Source organism: Entelurus aequoreus, linkage group LG10, assembly GCF_033978785.1.
Source record: "Entelurus aequoreus isolate RoL-2023_Sb linkage group LG10, RoL_Eaeq_v1.1, whole genome shotgun sequence".
NCBI classification, from domain to species: domain Eukaryota; kingdom Metazoa; phylum Chordata; class Actinopteri; order Syngnathiformes; family Syngnathidae; genus Entelurus; species Entelurus aequoreus.
Window position 1 is genome coordinate 30072480 of NC_084740.1, and position 14142 is coordinate 30086621.

The following is a 14142-nucleotide window of genomic DNA, read 5'->3' on the forward strand; positions in this document are numbered from 1 at the left end:
CTGTTGACCTCTTGGCCAGGTCACCCTTGTGAAAGAGATCTTGATCTCAATGGGTTTTCTTATCTGGTTAAATAAAGGTTCTATGGTCTGGAAACAAACTGCTGCTGCGAGTCAACTCGCAATGGAAGATTACAAGTAGTGTGCCTTTGCACAGATAGAAAAGTACAACTTGAGCACAATAGATAATAACTAGAGCAACGGCCTTTAAGCATAAGAGTTGTGTGATAACTTATACATAATTATTCTAACATGACTTTCCGTTGTTTGATCAGCCGTTTTACTGCCGTGTTACAGACACCTTTTGAAACCCAATGTAGCCTCCGGGGACCTGAGCTTTTAATCCTATAGTATGTCTTTTACAGTAATTAAGCACATTTTGAATTCAGTATTACACATGACGAAGGAATTACATATATACAGTATTGTGTTATAAATCATGCAGTTACACAACATCACGTCTTGACAAAGCATCTTCTTGCTAAGAAATGTAGAGTGAATTGACATGTGCCACAGCACCCTCTGCTGGATCAAATATTTCCTTTGTTAGTTATCTTAAAATGTATATTTAAAGCAAAGAAACAAAGTCATCAAATGCTGAACTACAAATAGGTCAAATAAACAAATGATCGTTTTTTTTTTTTAATCGTCTCTTTGAATTTGGGTCTTATTTGCGTAATTTACCTCAGTTAAATATTGAACAAATTAAACAAAAATAAACAAATGTTTTAACAGAAAGCCTCTGCACGGTCCAACATTGTGTTCTAAGGGTACCGTAGTGCAGAATCACTTTAAGTTAACATTGAATAGTTTTGTCTCCTCTATTTGTGTTTGTTTTGATTTAAAAACAATGCATTGTGGCGAGTCTGCGACTTGTCCAGGGTGTACCCCGTCTTCCGCCCGAATGCAGCTGAGATAGGCTCCAGCATCCCCCGCGACTTCCAAAGGGACAAACGGTAGAAAATGGCTGGATAAATGGATGGAATAAATAGAGAAGTAAATACTTTTGCAGGATTATTGAACATTTAATTTAAGACCAAAAACCTCAACCCAGCCAATTTGAAAAATAATTTAACAATTTATCCATCTATATTTAGATAACTTTACAAACAACAAAAATTGATTACAAATACAATGCATGTGGATCTTTCCAGCCAAGTAAGGGGCAGTTCTGCCTGTGGCAACTTTTCCCAACAGTGTTGTTAGTTTATCTACATTATAAATAGGGATGTCCGATAATATTGGCAGGCCGATATTATCGGACATCCCGCCGATAAATGCTTTATAATGTAATATCGGAAATGATCGGTATCGGTCTTTTTATTATCGGTATCGTTTTTTTAAATTTAATTTTATATATATATATTTTAAATCAACATAAAAAACACAAGATACACTTACAATTAGTGCACTAACCCAAAAAACCTCCCTCCCCCATTTACACTCATTCACACTCATTCATACAAAAGGGTTGTTTGTTTCTGTTATTAATATTCTGGTTCCTACATTATATATTAATATATATCAATACAGTCTGCAAGGGATACAGTCTGTAAGCACACATGATTGTGCGTGCTGCTGGTCCACTAATAGTACTAACCTTTAAGAGTTAATTTTACTCATTTTCATTCATTACTAGTTTCTATGTCACTGTTTTTATATTGTTTTACTTTCTTTTTTATTCAAGAAAATGTTATCTATCTTATTTTATTGAATTAATATTTTTTTTAAATGACCTTATCTTCACCATACCTGGTTGTCCAAATTAGGCATAATGATGTGTTAATTCCACGACTGTATATATCGGTATCGGTTGACATCGGTATTGGTAATTAAGAGTTGGACAATATCGGAATATGGGATATCGGCAAAAAAGCCACTATCGGACATCCCTAATTATAAACAATACTATACGATACTACGATATACTACTGTACTACAATCTGCTGTAATGATTTTTGCTGTGTCAGATGGTGTTGAGCAACGTCAAATTAGGTTTGTATGATCATTTTCCTCAAAATCCGATTGTATAATAATTGTCATTTTCCAATCAGGCAATGCTGAGGACAACTAATTGAAAGTACTAGACACACTTCCTGCTCAGTGTTAGACACCAGAAATTCATCCAACATGTATTCTTTATAAAGCAACAAATGTAAGTATACTTCACTTTACAACATTTTAAAAGTTACCTGTGTTCTTTGCAAAGTCACTACACTTGCGTGTATTGTGTAAATGATAACTAGCGTTAGCCCGTGAGGCCTCGAGGACAAATTCCACCACACCCAGTGTGTGTGTGACAATCACTGGCACCCCAACTTTAATTCTAACTTTATTCTGTCATGCCATTATCCTCTTCTAGCTCAACATCCAGAAGTATGGTGTACTGCAATGTCTAAATAAAAATATAAATTACTCCAAACTAAAATGTCAGACTGCACTATAAAGTTACTTTTATTAAATTAATTTCCAAACTAACCACCACCACAGCAGACATCTTCCTCAATCCTATCCCAATACTCCCATAAATTAAAAGTGTTTCACAACAGTGGTTAAGTAGTTATTTTAAGTAATAGATCTCAATATGTAGAAATTAATAAGACTACATTTGCCCTAGTGTGTGAATGTTGTCTGTCTATCTGTGTTGGTCCTGTGATGAGGTGGCGACCTGTCCAGGGTGCAAAGTCAAATTGTGAAACAAAAATTAAAGTTGAATCAAGTGGAAATTGAGTATATGAACTACATTCTTGAGAATAGTAATTGATCATTAATATGTTGGAAGCCGCATATTGAATATATTAAAGAAAAATATCCAAATCCATTGCTATTCGGTATAAAGTTAAACACATGCTGAATAAGAAATGTCTGCACATGTCATATTATTCATTTATTTTTCCATATGTAATATTGTTTTGAAGTTTGGGGAAATGTTTATAGAAGAAATATAGACCCAATACTTAAAATTAAAAGGCTAATTTCAATAATACACAAAACATTATTATTATGATCATATCAATCCATTTTTTAAAGTCATAATGTGTTAAATGTTCAGATAATTTAATTTTAAAACAATGGCAATTATGTTTCCGAGTAAAGAACAGCCTTCCAGTTTGTATTCTTAGCTTGTTTACATTATGAGGAGAAAACTATCATTTACGGGGGATATTGATTTTTGAAATAGGTCAAGTAAAATAAAATAAAAACACAAATGTATTTCAGTTTTAGGAGTTAAATGATGTACCATCCTCAGTGATGAGCTGAACACATGTCGTTTTTTGTTATGGTTTTGGAGACCCTTGAAAAGTAAAGTTTTTTGAACATTATAAAATATAGTAACAATTACTTTCATCTTTTAACGTTGATGTTCCAGGTAATTTAATGTTCAGTAAATGTATATCATAGGCCAATATAAGCTTTGGCTTCCGCCTATTCTTTTTTTTTTTTTTTTCTTTTTTTTTTTCGGTCATTCTTTTTCTTTTTTGTTCTGTGTGTAAATGTGTATGATTGTTAATATGTCTAATTTACTGTTAAACTGCTCACACAAATTGGTTGATGGTTGATTATATGACCAAAATAAACCTATTTCATTTATTCATTCATTATCTATCGCACTCATAGTTTTATTCCATTTTGCATATAATTATTCCTATTGATTTCTTCCCATTTCACTTAAACAACTAAACAAACAAACAAATAAACAAACTTGCAGCTAACCACAATCAACAGCATACCATTTACAAATACCTTCATTTGTCACTTTCTCATCTTTTCTTCACTTTCGTTTTCCTTTACAAACAACATCCTGTATCCATCTCTTCCTTACACTTCACACAATGTTTCTATTTTCTGTTCTCCTAGAAACCATTCACATAACGTAAGGTTATAAACATCCTTTTCCCATATTTTCTCAAACCATCCTCTTCACCCTCATTCTGTTTTTTCACCTGCTCTCTCTTCCTCTCTCTCTCACTTTATCTCCTTCTCTCACAATACAAACACAATAATCCAAAATAATCAGTCTTATAAAATAATTTTAGCTTTAGATATGATTTAGGGCAGTGGTTTTCAACCTTTTTTCCCAGTAAACTAAAGAAATAAAATACAGCATAATGTCATCATTTTCTGATTTATTAAATTGTATAACAGTGCACCATATTGCTCATTTGTTGTGGTTTTACTTGACTTATTTGGACAAAAAATATAAGAATAACTAAAACGTTTTAAAAATTAAACAAGTGATTAAATTATAATAAAGATTTCTATACATATAATCAATCATCAACCTTCTTTGGATATTGTAATAAAGATCCATCTGGGCTCGTGAACTTAATTCTAAATATTTATTTTGTTGAAGAATTATTCTTCTATAATTATATTTATAAAGGATTTTGAATTGTCGCTATTTTAAAATATTTAAAATCTCAGGTACCCCTTGGCATACCTTCAAGTACCTCCCTTTTTTGTCCGGGCGGAAACACCATACCCTCCTTTGAGAACTACTGGTTTAGCCTATAAAAAATCATTTGTCTCATACATCATTACACTGTACAACTCCTCTTTGGGGGGGCTAGGATGACAGGGAATGCAAAACAATAACAGTGCAATACTTTTTTATATCATGGTCGTTAATGCCTAGTTTCTCTTATTTTACTGTTCTATTTTTATTCTCCTTGTAATATTTTTCTATTCTATTTCCATTTATACCCTTATTAGTTACTGTTTACTTTTTACTTCTTCTTCCTGAGGGAACTCTCCTGAAGGAATCAATAACGTGTTATCTGTCTATCTATCTATCTATTACTAACCCGAGCACAATTCTTGACGTCATGCTCATCTTGCAGACAGTTATTTCCATTTAGTTTTATTCTCTATTTGTAATTCTACATGCACCAATGTCACATAGAAATTTGCTTTCTTTGTTATTTATTTACATTATTATTTCTGGTTTACTTGCTGTCTGTTTACTTAAGTTCTCATATTTTGGTCTGTCTTCCTTCTGATTAGAATTTGTTTAACGCTTCTCTACGTTTTGTTTTGACAATGGCGCTGAGTGGCTCTTATCTGTACTTCTTCAGACTCTATGTTTCACAGCCTGCACAGATACCCCTAGATGTTTTAGAATATAAATTTAACTTTTATTTTATTGTGTGTTTATTCCTAAAAAAAAATTAAAATGTCAATGTATAATCAATTTATCCTTATCAAATTTAAATTCAATATTATTAATTTATTTGTTGTATAACTATTAATTCAAAGTTACAGTGTGTCCTAATCTATGATGTGTGTGTTTGTCGCACTTCCCAAAGGAACTGTATGGATCAGCAGAGCATCAAGGCTGTACCAAAAAAGTATACTAAACATATAAATGAATGATGAATTAAACAATGTTTCAATGTCCCACAATCCGTATTTATTTATTGATATTTAAACGTGTAATTTTCCATATATCTATTATTTTACTGGACTTAGCAAGCACCTACTACTAGCACACTCTACAGACCGAGAATAACTGTTCAACCACACTTAGTAATGCCAAGCTAGATGCTAACTTAGCCTTACTATGCCTCAGTAAGCAAATTTTTGCTAACCTAGCCCAATGCTATGCCAACCCAATGCTAACCTAGCTCAATGCTATGCTAATACAATGCTAACCTAGCTCAATGCTATGCTAACACAATGCTAACCTAGCTCAATGCTATGCTAACACAATGCTAACCTAGCTCAATGCTGTGCTAACAGTGTCACTCCTCTTCGAACCAATGCCTCGTACAGCTGACACTCACACAGCCTTGTCACACGCACACTCTTATCTCAAAATGTCTCCCAGCTGAGACTCCTTTTTATTTTTATTGTTTTATTTTTTTATATGCGTCACACAGTCACTCACACACAGAGAATTTACCAGCGAGCAAGAGCCTTTTTTCCCGTACTCAAAATCTCAGTGTGTAAAACAACTGTAATATCGCACAGTCACAATCACCAGTATAGTTAAAAACAAATTCAAATGACTGGAATTCGCTCGCAGCGCCCAAGAGGGCGAGCCTCCCTGCTTAGGCTGCTGCCTCCGCGATCCAACCTCTTGATAAGCGGAAGAAAATAATTATATGAATTGATCATTCACTCATGTGTTTTCTGTACATAACTTTGTCTATTTTCTCACACGCACACACATAACCGACAATTTCCCAGCTCTTGCAGATCAGCGTGGGTGCGAAAAAAGCGTGAGGGAACTCTCACAAAAGCATGAGGGAGGGAGGTGAGGAGGAGAGGTTGATTTTTTCAGAGGGGAATTAAAACAGATAAGAAACCAGGTGCTACACAAATGTTATTACAATACGCAGATATATATATATATATATATAAAAATTTAAACACACATTTTTATCCCACAACCCACGCCCCCCTGGTCCGGACCAATATAAACAACTAATGCACGCGTGCTTTTGTGGAATCGGCCGTCTCATTAACAAACACAGGTCCCATCATTACTCATGCAACGGCGATTAACCCGTTTCAGCGGAGCAGCCCCTGGTTTTACTCCCTGACCAATACACGGCAACAGCATAAAAGCACCATAGAGTCACTGATAATCACCCAATGCTCTACAGTCATCATGTTTTGGTCAGGTCCATACAGTTTCACCAAAGCTCTACCATATGGAGCCCGAGACGCCACCTGTCTATTCTGCAGCCATTAAACAGATTCGTGACAACTTGGCTCAGTTGATCTCCTTTACCGGAGTCACTGAATGGTCACCTAATATGAGGCTTTTTTACACGCTGAGTCACAAGGACTAGGGACCGCTGCAGTTTCCACATAGACAGGTGTCTCGCACTTTCACAGACGTATCAATTTTATATGGGCCAAATGTTACACCAGTTAGCAACCCTTGCCTTAAATTTATCTTTGTCCAACTCTGGCTAATTCTGATGCACTTGCAGAAAGAAGCATCCTCTGCCAGCAACGACAGAGGATGAAGAGGTTAAAAGAAATTTTTCGTCTCACATCGTCTATGCTTCTACACTCCAAACCACCAAAATTCTATCAACAATCCCCTTATGTTAAAAACAAGAAATCACAAGTTTTCAACAAACACACAGACAAATGATCACATATAAAACAACTCAATCCAACCATAATTTACCCCATTCCAGGTTGTTTTTGGAGAACCTGACTAAACCTATCTTTTATCAAAAATAGATTCAGCAATTAGTCTTATCGATCCGGCTCTCTCCAGGCAGAAAATGTTTACACTTTAAGCAAAACGCTTACCTTGTTATGCGCGCGTGCAGCACACTGTCTGCCTGACTGAGAGAGCGGGAGCGGCTGTCGACCTGTAGCTTCTAAACCATCCTGTTCGTGACGCCAATTTGTGTAGTGGATTGTCCGAAGCTTAAACAGGCAACAAAAGTAGTTTAGTACAACAAATGTATTTACCCATTATCAGAAGTGCAGGTTGAATTAAGTTGGCCGTGCAGACAGACCACATGTTACTCCGGAGCAAACAAGACACACACAAGCCAAAATCACTGTCGAGTTCCGGTCTTCTGCCAATTTTTATATGTCTCTTGTGCGTCATTGTTTGTTATCTAAATGCGTCAATGTCTTGTTGTTTTTCCTATCTGTTCCATAACAACTCGAATCCTTTAGACAGTCAACACATTCTGTAGACAGGTTGGCACGACTTAATATTCACTTTTGTCCCACCACTGGTCCATTCAATGGCACAAAATACAAGAGAAGTGAAAATGACCGGACATTCTTAAAAGACAAGAAATATAGGTCAAAAGGTCAGAAATTCGAAATTCTTCTGTTGTAACACGTGGCTTGGCATTGTCTTGCTGAAATAAGCAGGGGCGTCCATGGTAACGTTGCTTGGATGACAAAATATGTTGCTCCAAAACCTTTATGTACCTCTCAGCATTAATGGTGCCTTCACAGATGTCTTGTGCACTAATACACCCCCATACCATCACAGATGCTGGCTTTTCAACTTTGCGCCTATAACAATCCGGATGGTTCTTCTCCTCTTTGAAATTTTATTTCACTTTCTCTGCAGTCGTTCATTGATTTCATAAATGTAACCCATAATAGTTTGTTTATACATAGCACAAAGCAAACAACCTTATATGCAGTGTTATTTCATTTTAAATTTCAAAAGAGTTTTGTGGCTCCCATTGTTTTCTTTCATTTGTGAAACGGGTCAAAATGGCTCTTTGAGTGGTAAAGGTTGCCAACCCCTGCCCTAGGTCATGTGATTGCAACCCAGCAATAATATAAATGTAATGATATAATACAAACAAAACATATTCATTTCAATTACACAAAACACAGAAATAAAGAATACTTCAAATAACTTTTACAGCCATTTTTTCCAGTTTAATCATTTACCAAATATATACTTTCCAGCATTCTTAGACGTTCATTAAAGGCCTACTGAAACCCACTACTACCGACCACGCAGTCTGATAGTTTATATATCAATGATGAAATCTTAACATTATAACACATGCCAATACGGCCGGGTTAACTTATAAAGTGACATTTTAAATTTGCCGCTAAACTTCCGGTTCGAAACGCCTTTGAGGATGACGTATGCGCGTGACGTAGCCCGGCGAACACGGGTATGCCTTCCACATTGAAGCCAATACGAAAAAGCTCTGTTTTCATTTCATAATTCCACAGTATTCTGGACATCTGTGTTCGTGAATCTGTTGCAATCATGTTCATTGCATTATGGAGAAGGAAGCTGAGCAAGCAAAGAAGAAAGTTGTCGGTGCGAAATGGACGTATTTTTCGAACGTAGTCAGCAACAACAGTACACAGCCGGCGCTTCTTTGTTTACATTCCCGAAAGATGCAGTCAAGATGGAGGACTTTTGACTTCGATACACAGACGCCTGTAGAGAACTGGGACAACACAGACTCTTACCAGGATTACTTTGATTTGGATGACAAAGACGCAGACGTGCTACTGTGAGTATGCAGCTTTGGCTTCTAAACATTTGATCGCTTGACCGTATGTGCGCAACTTTTTTTTGCGTATGTACGTAACTTTTTTAAAATATATAAGCTTTATGAACCTTGGGTTAGGTGAACGGTCTTTTGGGCTGAGTGATTGTGTGTGTTGATCAGGTGTTTGAATTGTATTGGCGTGTTCTATGGAGCTAGGAGCTAGCAGAGGAGCTAGGAGCTAGCATAACAAACACGTAGGTGTTTTTATGCAGGATTAATTTGTGGCATATTAAATATAAGCCTGGTTGTGTTGTGGCTAATAGAGTATATATATGTCTTGTGTTTATTTACTGTTGTAGTCATTCCCAGCTGAATATCAGGTACCGTGAGTATGCAGCCTTGGCTGCTAAACATTTGATAGCTTGACCGTATGTGCGCGTCACGTACGTAACTTTTTAAAAATATATAAGCTTTATGAACCTTGGGTTAGGTGAACGGTCTTTTGGGCTGAGTGATTGTGTGTGTTGATCAGGTGTTTGAATTGTATTGGCGTGTTCTATGGAGCTAGGAGCTAGCAGAGGAGCTAGGAGCTAGCGTAACAAACACGCAGGTGTTTTTATGCAGGATTAATTTGTGGCATATTAAATATAAGCCTGGTTGTGTTGTGGCTAATAGAGTATATATATGTCTTGTGTTTATTTACTGTTGTAGTCATTCCCAGCTGAATATCAGGTCACCCCCGGCTCTCACAGCATCTTCCCTATCTGAATAGCTTCAACTCCCCACTAGTCCTTCACTTGCACTTTACTCATCCACAAATCTTTCATCCTCGCTCAAATTAATGGGGAAATTGTCGCTTTCTCGGTCCGAATCTCTCTCACTTCATGCGGCCATCATTGTAAACAATAGGGAACTTTGCGTATATGTTCAACTGACTACGTCACGCTACTTCCGGTAGGGGCAAGCCTTTTTTTTTATCAGATACCAAAAGTTGCAATCTTTATCGTCGTTGTTCTATACTAAATCCTTTCAGCAAAAATATGGCAATATCGCGAAATGATCAAGTATGACACATAGAATAGATCTGCTATCCCCGTTTAAATAAAAAAAAATTCATTTCAGTAGGCCTTTAAAACAATTCCTTATGGTTTAGATAATATGTATTGGATGTATATTTTCACTATAATTGTCTCCAAAGTCACATCTGTAACCTACTTTTTTCCTATATCTGCAAGCCTTTTGTTTTTAGAACTGTTCCTTTTTGTAAAAGGCCAAATATTAAGGGAGCTGTGAATTTTTGAAGTTCGACAATTAATTGTATTATCCAATATGTCTATTTTAAGACAATAGAGGAATCTGTGACCTAAATATCATAGCTCCTATATTGTTTGTCATAAATGCTTGAAATAAAAATCAAAACCCAAAGAAAATCACTTATTTAAAAAATAAAGACTTGATTAGTTAATTTAATTATTTAAGTAAGTTAATTAGCGACGTTACGATCAACAGAAAAATAGCTCAAAATTCTATATTTCTAGGAACTTTCAAATTGGGTTTTCGACAGATAATACCACCTCTTGAAAAGGCAATATAAAAACAATCAATTTCTATTAAGTCTAAATTAATTAATCAACCCTTGTTTTTTTCTTAACTTGTTTTTTTTTATTGAGACAGATTACTTATGTATTTAATATTTGTATGCTTACTATGGTATATTATTTATTTAAAGTTAAAGTACCAATGATTGTCACACACACACTAGGTGTGGCGAAATTATTCTCTGCATTTGACCCATCACCCTTGATCACCCCCTGGGAGGTGAGGGGAGCAGTGAGCAGCAATGGTGGCCGCGCCCGGGAATCATTTTTGGAGATATAACCCCCAATTCCAACCCTTGATGCTGAGTGCCAAGCATGGGTCCTATTTTTATTGTCTTTGGTATGATGCGGCCGGGGTTTGAACTCAAAACCTACCGATCTCAGAGCGGACACTCTATTATTTATTTGTTCACTGTTCTATTACAGAGAACAAGGAAATTGGATACAATTGCTATGGTATGAAAAGGGGTAGGATTAAATAAACTCTGCTTCTTCTTACTCCTTTTCAGACATGCTGTAATGAAACAACTAATTGTGTGATGCATTACGTTGTATCGTATGCATGTTCGAAATAAACTGAAACTGAAAAATTATTTAATCAATTAACTAAAAAAACACAAATCCCCTGTAACTTCAAATTGTTTGACACAATTTTCTACAAGTGATACCTTAGAGTTGTTCAATAAAATTATCAAATAATTGAATGCAGTGTTGTCACTACGACAGTTTCAAGTCCTCACAGATGGGGATACTAAAGGTATAGTTTACGGTATAGTTTAAAAAGGTCATAAAACACCATTTAGAGCGAATAATTGTGATTAGAATGGAACTGTCTGACCATAGTGAAGTTCCATCCATCCATTTTCTACCTTGTCTTTCTAAATGAGATGTAACACGATTTTTGTGGATTTTCATGGCTGCGGCCTCTGACTTTTAGTGGGCACAAAAAACATAATTAGAAGCTCAGATTGACTTCATATATCAGGATTGTATAGACATAAAGTTTGGACACACCTTGTCAATTGAATGTGTTTTCTTTATTTTCATGACTATTTACATTGTAGATTGTCACTGAAGGCATCAAAACTATGTGAAGCTCATTGAGAGAATGCCAAGAGTGTGCAAAACAGTAATCAGAGCAAAGGGTGAGTATTTTAAAGAAACTAGAATATAAAACATGCTTTATTTCATCTTTTTTTGTGAAGTGAAAAACCCTTTCAGGTGACTACCTCTTGAAGCACATTGAGAGAATGCCAAAAATGTGCAAAACAGTAATCAGAGCAAAGGGTGACTATTTTGAAGTAACTAAAATATAAACATGTTTTCAGTTATTTAACATTTTTTTGTTAAGTGCATAACTCCACATGTGGTTTACTCAGTTTTGATGCCTTCAGTGACAATCTACAATGTAAATAGTCATCAAAATAAAGAAAACCCATTGAATGAGAAGGTGTCCAAATGTTTGGCCTGTACTGTACAAACAAATAAAACTATATAGTAAAGATATTAAAACTTACCTCCGTCTGTCTACGGCCTACTGCTGGCCTGCCGGGCGGCACGGTGGGCCCGGTTCTGGGGGTGCTGTCGCTGGCCATCCTGCCTGCGTGGGGCCGGGTGTCCCTTGTTCATCTGCTGTTTTGGGTTGGGGTCCCTGGGTGGCTTGGGCCGAACTGTGGCTCCTGCACATACTGTGTCACAAATATATTGTACAAACCCCATTTCCATATGAGTTGGGAAATTGTGTTAGATGTAAATATAAACGGAATACAATGATTTGCAAATCCTTTCAACCCATATTCAATTGAATGCACTACAAAGACAAGATATTTGATGTTCAAACACATAAACTTTATTTTTTTTTTGCAAATAATAATTAACTTAGAATTTCATGGCTGGAACACGTGCCAGAGTAGTTGAGAAAGGCAGTGTTTCCCACACATTCATTTATTTGTGGCGGCCCGCCATGAAATAATTACGTCCGCCACAAATAAAAAATATATTTTTATTTTTATTTTTATTTTTTTGTTGTTGTCCTGTCCAGCTTCTCAGGCAAATCATATAGTTGATGTAGATGCCCATATAGGCTGTTCAGATTTACTTTACAAAAGAGAAGTGTAGGATACTTCTCTTGTTGCCTTATTTGTATTTGACCACTACTGTTTTCTGTTTATTTGTTACTGACTGTGGTAGGACACCTCTGCCTCTGTTTCACTTTATGTTGCTGGTAAATAATATGGTTGTAGTAGTAGGCTAAAGTTAAATTATTTAGTATGCACTAATTAAAGGGGCAGAGCTTTAATAGACATTTTTGCTTTTATATTCTATAAAATATATTTTTTGTAAGAACCACAATTAATAAATATATTTCAATGAATAACTTATTGTTCAAATCTTTGTATAAATATGTACATAAAGTGTTGTAATTATATTGTAAAATGGATGGATGAATGGACGTTTAAAACAAAACTGTTATTATTAATTAGTAAGTATACATTTTTTTAGCCTTTTTAGAGAAAATCATATCATTGTAGTAAATTATGCAAATTACTCGATGATGTCATGGTGACCACGCCCTTAGCCACGCCCCCACCGCCACAGGTATCTTGGCAGTTTATGGGAAACACTGAAAGGGCATGTTCACCACTGTGTTACATGGCCTTTCCTTTTAACAACACTCAGTAAACGTTTGGGAACCGAGGAGACACATTTTTTAAGCTTCTCAGGTGGAATTCTTTCCCATTCTTGCTTGATGTACAGCTTAAGTTGTTCAACAGTCCGGGGGTCTCCGTTGTGGTATTTTAGGCTTCATAATGCACCACACATTTTCAATGGGAGACAGGTCTGGACTACAGGCAGGCCAGTCCAGTACCCGCACTCTTTTACTATGAAGCCACGTTGATGTAACACATGGCTTGGCATTGTCTTGCTGAAATAAGCAGGGGCGTCCAACATTAACTTTTTCCACAGGCTAATGAATTAGAAAATAAAATAACAATGAATAAATGAACCATTCAGGACTTTAAACTGCTCAGTTTGCAACACACTGATCTAATCTGATGTGCCCAAGCCAGATACCTGGCATCTTTTCTTGGATGCTAGTTCATTATTGTCGGGGCTCAGGCTTTGAGCTGAGGCATCTTTCTTTATTGAACGAAGTTGTTCATCAGTCATTATACCTCGTAGTCCACCCGGACCACAGTCTTGGGGGCGTGCTTTAAAGGCTCTGTGTTTCTCGTCCTCCACGAGCTGTCACGTCTGCTTTTCATCCATTCCAACAACGTGCCGGCCCAATCACAAAATGTGTGCGATTTCAGCACACACATACACGTAAATGCAATGCATACCATTAATCATTCAATTCTACTAGATAAAATGGGAAGATATGGAATTTGGGGGCTGGCTGGTGACTGGTTAAAAAGTTATTTAACAGGGAGGGCACAGTTTGTTAAAATGGGTCAATTTTTATCTGATACTCTTGGCATTGCTTGTGGTGTCCCCCAAGGGTCCGTGTTGGGGCCAAAACTGTTTAATGTATATATTAATGATGTGTTTAATACATCCAAAGTACTGAAATGTATACTATTTGCAGACGA

At 36.2% G+C, this 14142-nt stretch overlaps 1 long non-coding RNA gene across 1 annotated transcript in view; it reads left to right on the forward strand.

The window, feature by feature from the left end:
• Nucleotides 1–1874: 1874 nt before the first annotated feature.
• The window catches only part of LOC133658447 (uncharacterized), a 144816-nt gene continuing 132548 nt past the window's right edge, over nucleotides 1875–14142 (forward strand). The window contains exons 1-2 of the long non-coding RNA XR_009827465.1: nucleotides 1875–1992; nucleotides 2052–2152. This is a non-coding gene — a long non-coding RNA (uncharacterized LOC133658447). The remainder of the gene's footprint in view (nucleotides 1993–2051; nucleotides 2153–14142) is intronic.